The following is a 10,606-nucleotide window of genomic DNA, read 5'->3' on the forward strand; positions in this document are numbered from 1 at the left end:
TGTAACAAAAGCACTTTGAGTTTGGTTGGAAGGAGCCAGAGAGGGATACAAGAATAGAAGCGGCAGAAAGGAATGCTTAAAGAATTAGAAATACAGCATTAAAAGGAAACTGAAGTTTTAATAGATGCCTGGCAAGTTCATAGCTGATACAGACTTAAGCTTTATTTTAAAGTGATGTTTTTAAAAAAAAAAGCTTTATTTGATCCCTACTGTAGGCTCAGGCCTGTAGTGCCAGCCAGTACAGTGGAAGCTCACCTCCCTAAGAGAGGACAGGTAGAAGGACTACCAGGGGCTTGTTTACATCAGTTTTGGCACCAATTTAACTAGATCACCTTGGGGGGAAAAAAACAAAACAAAACACCACAGGTTAGATCAGTTCAACACACTAGTGTTTTACTACTGTTAAGTCAAAACAAATAGATTTTTAGATGAGTGCACATTAGGGTGTCAAATCCTTTTAACTAAGTTGGCACAGATTTAACAAAACCACAACTGTTTAGACCTGCCTTGAAATACAGTCTGGAACAGGCATCCAGCACCATCCACACCCATTGAAGTCAGCAGGAGCCCAGTATTTCTGTGGAAAAGGGCGGCAAGGTGTGTGTGGGGAAGGAGGGGGGGCATGGAGGGGAAGGTAAGTCAGGTCATGGAGGCTTGATGTGTTTAAAAGACGTAATATGACTGCACTCAAGAGGCAGTTGACTTGTTTGCCATATGACAGTGAGAAGAAAGATGGGTTGCTTTCCACACAAAGCTCATCTTCACTAGCCTCTTGCTGGCAAAGGCTATTTTGAAATCAGCACCATTTAGTGAAAAGAAGAGATGAAGGGCAGGTGTCAAGTCATCCAGGTCACAAGGGCTGTGGGAGTCATAGGTCACACCAATCTCAGCACTGCAAAAGTGAGAGGAAGAGTGAGTAGTTTTGTGGTGAAGACTGAACCCAAGATGATCAGGTTTTATTGTCCATCATAGCCAGTATGGAAGTATCAAGACACTAAGCTGGCTAGCTTCCCTGTAAGATGAGGCACCTAATAGCTGCAACTCTAGCATCTGTACTTGCTAGCAAATGGGAAGTTTTAATGGGATATGGGGGTGGGGGCGCAAGTGGAGAAGAGGCCAGTGTAGACAAGGCAAGTTTGCAATGCAGCTTTTGGCCAAGAATTTAATGACTGTACTCTGGCTGCAACTTGAAGGATAAGATAACAAAAATGAATACTCCGATCGTAAGTTGCTGATACTGTATTCTGACTGGCAGGAGCTCACCAACCATAGACTCCTGCAGTTGATCAGTGATGTCATCCCACAGCTACAGTAGAGGGGAAGAGACATTGGCTGCTTGTGTCCCTTGAACTACTAACAGAGTTCCTCATGTGTCCTGTCCCTTCCCTTCCCTCAGTTTCTACGTGATCACTTAAAATTTGAGATTCCTCACTAATGAAATGGTGGAGGTCAAAAACATGCACACCTTCCCAGCTTGGGATAAAGTATCAGAATCGGAGTCTACCAGTCATTTGCCCTTTCCCTTCTGAAAGCTGCAGGAAGTGCAGAGACCTCCCTGATTTTTTGCCCACACTTCAGCATCCATCCAACTCTGGGCCCCATGAGGTCAGTAAGTGCCTTTCAAATAATCACGAGAAATATGTAACCCACACCCGTTTCAGGAGATAAGATTGCTACAGGGTTCAGGAAGGAATTTCCTCTCTAGTCCCATTCCCCTCAAAAAAAAAAAAAAAAAGTACTGCACTGTAGTCAGCCTTGTTAAAGCAGGGGGCTGTCAGAGTCAAACTAAACCCAAAGGATGAATTCACTATAGCGAGTCCTAAGTCTATGAGATAGGAGACCAGGGAGCTAGGAGCTTTGTACAGTTCTTGGCATACTCCTTCAATTCCCAGGTAGAGGGCTGGCTGGGCATTTGATCACAAGGTCTAGTGCTTGAGTTCCATTTGCACCTTTATCTATTGATACATCTGCACCACAGATGAGACCACCTATCTTGTGCTCTCAGCACTCTGACAAGTTTCAGAAATAGTTACAAGTGCTAGAGACCTCCTCCTCAACACCTACAGTGACACAAATCAGTCAAGACAGAGCCTGTCACAACACTGGAATAAAAGATTGAACTTTAAGAGCAAGAGATTCTTAATGCAGGAGCTTGGTCTCCTATTGTTCACGCTCTCTCAATTGTACAGCTGTGCTACCACTAGCTCCTCTGATGCTGCTGCTGCTAGCGAGATCAGGAGCCAGCAGCCTCCAAAACAACAGTAAGCCACGTGGGCTTCATGTGCACTGAATATCTATCTAACATACCTTTGCTTTGCTGGAGCACAGTAGTACCTCCTCCTTGGGACAAAGTTGCTTGTAGGCAATTAAGACTGGCTTTTGATAGGAGTCCACAAGTGCTGCAGCTTCCAGGGACATGGTTTTTCCTGGTGTGTGCGCGCAAACCTGGATGGTGTCAGCTACTGGGGGCACTGTCTTTCCTGAAGCATGTTTTCTATGAGAAGCCTTGGATGCAGCAGATACTGGGGGTACAGGTTTTACTGGAGTAGAAGCCTTTGGTGCAACAGCTGCCAATAATACAGGGAACACTGGTTTTCTGGGAACATTCTTGACTGTGGAAGCCTGCAGGGTCACAGGATCAGAAGCAGCCAATGGGAGTATGGAAACAGAGGCTACAGGAGAAGTCTGCAGGGCATTGATGAGAGCCACTGTCTTTACTGAACTATATTTTCTAGCGGAGACCTTGGGTGCAGCAGTTACTAAGGGCACTGAAACACATTGTCCAGAGGAAGTTTGTAGGGCAGCAGCTACTGGGGGCCTTGGTTTTACTGAAGTAGGTTTTGTAACAGCTGCCTTGGGTGCAGGAGCTACCAAATGCACTGGTTTTCCTGGGACTCCCTTACTGAGGTACCCTGTTATGGGGCAAACCAGATTGGGGTTCACCCACATCCACAAGTGTGGCTGCACATCGGATTCTGTGGAAACAAAGGTGATAGATCACTTCAGCAAAGTTGTGCTTTTGTTGAAATTAGTTGCATGGGGTTTCCCCCTTCCTTCCCTTTGTAAGCTGCTTAGCTCCTTTGGACAGTTCACTAGGGAACAGTATATCCAACTTCAAAACTATAATCCTATCACAAACTAGAGGAAACTCCCTGTGAGCTACAGGACTGGGACTTTGACTCAATAGGGTGCAGCCACCAGAAGGCAACTGTCACACACTTCATCAAATCTGACATTCCATGCATGAAGGAGCATGGTGTAAATATGCACTAGCTCCATGATATTCAAATTTCAGTGGTTCAGGAGCCACATTAGCAACCAACATAACCGAAAAGAGTCAGAGTCATGTGAATTCATTGTTTCTTTGCTATTTTTAATAGTCACAGCAAAATGACTAATATTCTACAACTGGTTACTAACACAGGAAAAGTATCCTGATTGGTTAATAATTAAATCAGTGTTTTACTATGTGCTGCAAAGAACTCCAGGAGACATATTAAAGAGACACTTGCAGCTCCCAAGCCTCAGTCTGAATATCATGGTACCAGCTAGTGCATGACTCCACAGCACCCTTCTACCCAGCCCACCCTCAATAACTTTGCTAACCCAACCAAATGAGCCATGCTGTGTAGGAAACCCTGTCCATATTCCTACTCTACACAACCCATAGTCATCACTTGCCATCTTGCTCCTTGGGTAGAGGGGGCTGGACTGCTTCTCCTGTGACAGAGTTGCTCCAACGATGCTTGTATGGCTCATGCAGAAAGTATTTGCTGAGATTATTTTCCATACCTGGACCACAGGCAAAGACAAAAAACAAACCACCTAAAATCAAGAACATATCACACCCATCAATCAAACTTGCTTCAGCAGAGCTAGTGAGGCTAAGGCATCAGGCAGGTGCACCACTTGGAGTCATCCTACCAATGATGACAGAGAATTCTAGTTTGCCACTGGTTACACAGTGCTCATCTGTTATTGCTACTGTAATATGCTTCTTGGGGATTATTATACTTTGCAGACACCCTGCTGTACCTCAGAGCCACAGACAGGTCAACGCTTGCAAGCAACTTATCAACACTAAGTATCAGGGCTCAATGAGTACTTGCTAGTCTCCAAAGGGAACTAAGGCCATGGCTACACTGGCGCTTTACAGCGCTGCAACTTTCGTGCTCAGGGGTGTGAAAAAAAACACACCCCTGAGTGCCGCAAGATACAGCGCTGTAAAGCCTCAGTGTAAACAGTGCTGCAGCACTGGGAGCGCGGCTCCCAGCGCTGCAAACTACACTTGTAGAGGATGTGGAGTACGTGCAGCGCTGGGAGAGCTCTCTCCCAGCGCTGGCACTGCGACCACACTCGTACTTCAAAGCGTTGCCGTGGCAGCGCTTTGAAGTTTCAAGTGTAGCCATACCCTAAGCTCTAACACGCTCCTAAAAACACTTTACCAACAAACCTTTGTTTGAGGTATTCAGCCAAGTTTCATATTTCCTTAATTTCATGTTATTTCTCCTACCTTCTTCCTTGAAGCATCCTGAAGAAATTCCTTCTCTCCATAGTATTTACATCTCTTTGGATACTTGAGCATAATTGTCACCTCAATTTAGTTAGTTTTAGAAGACCCCAGCTCCCATTTAGCTACAAATAAAGTATCCTGAAAGATGACGTTCCCTACAGCACTTGGAAAGTATACCTACAAGACCCACTCTCCATAGATTAGGGAGCTCTGAACACAGCAATATCAGATAAAGAATATACATTTTCGCTCCATTTCCATGTAGTTTACAAGCTATTTGTTATTCCTCACTACACCCCATTCAGTGATGTAAGGAGCTCATGCGCACACACTCAGATACACACTCTAGGGCGTGCTACGAAGCTTAGATACTGAAAAGCCTTTTACCTCACAAGACAAAGTCAAATTAAAATAGGCCATCAGATTAGCAGATTTTTTTCAGGGGGTGCATGTGGGCAAAATGGAAAAGAAGCTTATGAAAAATGCTTACACCAGACTTTTTGGGCAACAGCTCCACTATTAGTAGCAATGGTGGAAACACCTGTTTAGATACATGCTGGAGTAAAAGTGTTTAAAACCTAAAAACAAAAAAAACAAAAAAAACCAACCACCCATACCCCCACCCAAATTAACAAAAAAAAAAAAAAACAACAACAAAAACCCACACCAGTGTCTTGTCTAATCCTGTTGCAAGGAGGCCAACACAAGACATAGTGGTAAAGTGCCAGCAGCTGCTTATGCCATATGTATGCTAATACTCCCACCAAAGGAGCTATATCCACAGCAGTACAGCTGGTAGAGATTCCCAAAGTCTAGAGAAGTTAAGCTGTGTTCTAAAGGTCATTGTTACAGTGATAGATAACGGACTAGACTTTAGCTGTGGGTGTCAGCTTTATGGAGAGCAGATGGTACTCCATAGGTAAGGCTGCAGTAGAGTTTCTGTTCCGATAAGATTAATTCTAGAGAGGATTTTGTAGCTTACTGCTTATATTGTTTTAATCCTGAAAACTCTGTACAAACATTAGATATCTTTCATATGCGTGGTAAGAATGAAGTATCATCTCCGCTTCACAGTGGGGAAATCGAGGCACAGCACAGTGAAGTGATTTGCCCAAGGTGATACAGCAAATCACTGTAGAGAAAAGACTTGGAAGTACCAGCTCCTGTGGTAATAATATTTAGTCCTGAGGTTTCTCCTGAGTCTGCAGGAACTTCACTTAGCTAATGGATTTAGAGAATTGTTGTCCTGTTAAGTATTTTGTTTTCAGTTTTCTTATCCATCTAAGTTCAAGCAATTAAATTTCTTGCTACCTGGAAGTATGTAACATCACATTTCCTCTACAGGCTATGTGTTGCTTGTTTACTTATATCTCTGTACAAAAGGGATAAAGATAGGGTAACCAGCTTTCTTATTGATTGTCCTACACAAATTACATAGGAAGGTTCATAGTTATGTAGATATTAATATGAAGAGAGTCATGAGACAACATAAGAGATTTTACAAAATGAAAAAAAAACTGTTTGGCCTAAACTATAGTATCTAGTAATCTTCCTTAAAATACAATTAACATGAAATTAATTCAAATAACTTTATTTCCAGCAATTTTTTTTTTTAAATAAACTTCCATGGATTACTCCAGCCAAGTAAAGAAAACCAACAACACCCATCATCCCCAATAATTCACAGATGCCCAGCATCTCATATGACTGCTTCTAATGAGGAAGTCTAGAACTACTCGACTCATGTAACAGCTACATTTACTGGCTTGCATAGTCACTGAAGTAACAATAACTAGTTATCTTATTCTTTGAGTATAAGAAATATCATATAGAAAAATGCAAGAGAGCATATTTACATAAATGAGACGCTAAGCATTTGTTTCCTACCTTCGGCAACTTGATCAGTGGTAGTAGCCAGTTCAAGTTCCTGAGCCATATCCCAATTCTCAAGGCCACTTTTTAAATGAAGGTTTTCCCAGCCCTTTTTGTTTTTGAAGTTTAAATACATTTTCATCAAGGGAACAAATAAAATCAACAGCTTTTCAAAAGTCAAGAACACATGACTGCAGGCAAAGGAAGGGCTGTTATCCTGAATTCTCTCCTTCTATTGTCATCATTTTGATCCTTTTTATATAGGAAAGTAGTAGTAAGGCAGTGATTGACTCACCTCTCATTGGCACCTTTAAATACCAATTAGCAGGCTTGTTAAAGTTTTATTCCCTGACAACCACAGGTCAACTTAACCCCAGGTACAGTGGCTAGCTACTGCCTCTTGGAGAAGTGGATTACCTACAGTGACAGAAGAAGCCCTTCTGTTGATCTAGAAAGCACCTATGCCATAGCAGCACAACTGTAGCCCCATAGCTGTGCTGCTGTAGCAGCTGTAGTGTAGACATACTCCATTTCTACATGACAGGTTAAGCCGGCATAGCTACATTGGTCAGGGGTATGAAGAGATGTGATTAGAGCTGGGTACAATCTTTTGGTCAACACTTTTTTCATCAAAGAATGTAGATTCAGGAAGATCAAAATATTAGCCAAAATCAACACAAATATGCAAAATTGTTTTGGTAAAAATAATATTTCCTCCCCCAGAAATGTCAGAATGGTTCATTTTGACATTTTCACAATGAAATATTGGTTTTTTGTACTAAATTCACAAGGGGACTTGGACACCTAACTCCAACATTTAGGTGACATTCACAAAACTATTAAAGTGGCCCCCATACACATTAGCCCAGTGATCAGGACATTCACTAGTGATGCTGAATATCTCTATTTGAATCCCTGTGCTGGAGCAGACACTTGAACCCAGGTCTCCCCACTCTCAGGGAAAGGGAGGTGATCTAGTCCCCAAGAGCTATTCTAAGGCAGAGTTTCTCTCAACCTCCCTTCCTGAATCCATTCCACCTGATATAAACAATTAATTATTCATTGAAGCAGGAACTGGAACCAGTGTCCCTCATCACACCACTTGAGTGCCCTAGCCAGGAGGCTAGAGTCATTCTCCTGCTTTTTCTCTCTCTGGCTCAATGAATATTTAATTATTTCATACAAAGTGGAACAGCTTCAAGAGGAGAAAATTAGAGGTCCCCCTCAATACTCAAAAGCCTGGTGGTTAGGACACTCACCCGGAATGGGGAAAGACCTAGGTTTAAGTCCTTGCTCAGACCAGAGAATCAAACTTTGGTCTCTCCTATCCAGGTAAGTAGCTTACCCATTAGGTATAAATGGTACACCACCACCACTACTATTACTACACTTCTACCTCGATATAGTGCGACCCGATATAACACAAATTCAGATATAACAAGATAAAGCAGTGCTCTGGGGAGGTGGGGCTGCGCACTCTGGTGGATCAAAGCAAGTTCGATATAACGCGGTTTCACCTATAATGCGGTAAGATTTTTTTGGCTCCAGAGGACAGCGTTATATCGAGGTAGAGGTATATTACCTTTTCTTCTGGGGTTTTGTGAATGGAAGTCCGCTTGTGACTCTAGCCCTTTGTTCCAAATTTCATTTCCTTTGCCTTTATTTAAAAAAAAAAAAAAAAGGGTGGATGTGTGTATAAAAATGCCTCCAAACTAAACATATTGTTAAACCTGAAATGATTTCCCCCCCCCAACTTCTTGATTCATTGAAAATGCCAGCTAGTTTTACTGGCAAAACTGTGCTTTTGTCAGTATAGCCATGTCATTGTGCCACCCCCACATTCCAAAATAAGCTATACCAGAAAAAGCATCTTTACTAGTGGTTTTTGTTGGCACAACTATATCAACTGTAAACCACACATCATCACACCCTTAACCAACACAGCTAAGTTGGCAAAAGTTTGTAGTATAGACTTGTCCCTTGTGTAGACATTGGTATACCAACAAAAAAGTGCTTTTGCCAGTACGGCTTACGCGAGATCTACACTACAAACTTTTCCTGACAAAGTGATGTTGGTTAGCGGTGTGATTTTTTTACTGACATAGCTATGTTGATATAAACGCTAGAGTAGATGCACTTGTATCAGAAAACAGTGCTGCTTTTGCCAGTATAAGAACAGCTATGTTGGGTCAGACCAATGGTCCATGTAGACCAGTATCCTGTCAATGCCAGGTGCTTCAGAGGAAATGAACAGAACAGAAAATCATCAAGTAATCCGTCCCCAGTCATCCATTCCCAGCTTCTGGCACTCAGAGGCTAGGAACGCTCAGAGCATGGGGTGAATCCCTGACCATCCTGGCTAATAGCCATTGATGGACCTATCCTCCATGAATTTATCTAGTTCATTTTTGAACCCGGGTATAGCTTATTTTGTTTGGGAAACTGGTATAAGCTCTGTGTAAACTAGGAAGGTTTGCTGGTATAACGAACTATACTGATATAGCTATACTGCTAATCCTTCTATAATGTAGACAAGGCCTTAATTTGCTCACCTAGTTAAGATAAACTATACTAGCAAAAGCACTTTTCTGGTGATATAACCGCGTCTACCCTAGGAAGGTTTTGCCAGTGTAGCTGTACCAGCAAAACTTTTCTACAGTAGACCCGGCCTATGTCCAATTTTCAAAACTGACTTTCAAGTCAATGTGACTTAGGGTTCTACGAGCCTATATCAGTTATGCATGTTTGAAAATTTGACTCAACATCTCAGAAGTGGTTTTATATTGATTTCCTGACTAAGACCGTGATCCTGCAGGTTACATCATGCACAGCCCCACTGACTTCAACAGGTCTTTGTATGGGTGCCAGTGTCCTCTCATGCAGGATAATTTGCAGGATCTGGGCCTGAAATATAAACCACTTTGCTTTACAAAGGGTAGAAAAACACTACCAACAAGAGCAATTAATACAACAGTGCTGCACAGTCAAAGCACGCTGAGGAAAGTAAGCTATCTAGAAGCAAAAGTATTTTTAAAAGGAAAATACGTATTTTTTCCTTGGGTTTACTAGTAAACTAATAAAGTGTGTGCAAGTGCAGGGAGCACATTTGGTGGAAATGAATGAATAAAATAATGCTTTGTCCCTCTGCAGTGCCTTCTGTCCAAGAGTTTCAAAAATGTCTGCATGAGAAAGCGGCACTGGTTTAACTAAAGGTGTGTTTTTTAGACCATTTTAGTTAAACAACAGCAAAAGGCTGTGTTCATTCATTTTACCAGGCATATTTTGGGCTAGCTTCAGTCAACTATAATAGGTTGGAACTAATCCAAAATATGCCACTCTTATATGAGTTTAGGAGGGTCCACCTCAGGGTTTGGACTGATGTGAGTAAATCAGTTTGAATCTATGCAACTAACGTCTGTCTGCAGATGAGGCTTTAGTCACATCACCAAATGAAGCCTCCCAACCTCCATGGGCAGTAGGGGAATAGTATTATCCATTCTACAGTGTGGTGCAGAGAGAAGTGATTTGACCAAGGGAGAAGATCTCAGGAACCAACTTACCAAGAAATGTAGTGGATTCTACTTCACCTGAAGTCTTTAAATCGAGGCTGATGTCTTTTTAACACATATGTTCTAATTCAAGCAGAATTTGTATAGGCTGGAGGTGGGAATTATAGGGTGAAATTCCACATGAACTCTGCCTCAGTTATCTGATGATCTCCTCTGACTAGGGTGACCAGATGTCCTGTTTTTATATGCACCTGAAGAAGTGGGTTTTTTACCCACTAAAATTTATGCCCAAATAAATCCGTTAGTCTTTAAGGTGCCACCAGACTCCTCCTTGTTTTTGGGGCTGCAGCCTAACAAGGCTAACCCCCCCACCCCATACCCGACACCATTTTTATAGGGAGAGGCCTGTTTTTTGGGGTCTTTTTTCTTATCTAGGCGCCTATTCCCCCATCTCCTCCCGTTTTTTCACAGTTGCTATCGGGTCACCCTGCCTCTGGCCAGAGGCTCCCTGAATCGGTGAAGGGGAAACCGTGGGATTTCCCTCACACGCTCCCATCCTGGCACCCAGCACAGCGGCTGGCCTAATGCTCCAAGCCTCAGCGCCGTCCCCTGAGGCGGGAAGGCTGGAGCCGGGCGGGGCCTCGGGCCTCCCCGAGGGGCCGTGAGGGAGCCGCGGCCTGCGGCGCAGCGAGCGCTTCGGCGAGGAGCTGAG

At 42.9% G+C, this 10,606-nt stretch overlaps 1 long non-coding RNA gene across 1 annotated transcript; it reads right to left on the reverse strand.

Moving 5' to 3' along the window:
* Window positions 1–3,667: 3,667 nt before the first annotated feature.
* On the reverse strand, window positions 3,668–10,210 carry LOC116827967 (uncharacterized). The gene is made up of 3 exons (XR_012657235.1): window positions 9,946–10,210; window positions 7,968–8,042; window positions 3,668–3,792 (listed from the first exon to the last, which is right to left on the reverse strand). It is a non-coding gene; the product is annotated as an uncharacterized LOC116827967 (long non-coding RNA).
* Window positions 10,211–10,606: the final 396 nt, after the last annotated feature.

This window comes from Chelonoidis abingdonii, chromosome 18 (assembly GCF_003597395.2).
Source record: "Chelonoidis abingdonii isolate Lonesome George chromosome 18, CheloAbing_2.0, whole genome shotgun sequence".
Taxonomy (NCBI): Eukaryota; Metazoa; Chordata; order Testudines; family Testudinidae; genus Chelonoidis; species Chelonoidis abingdonii.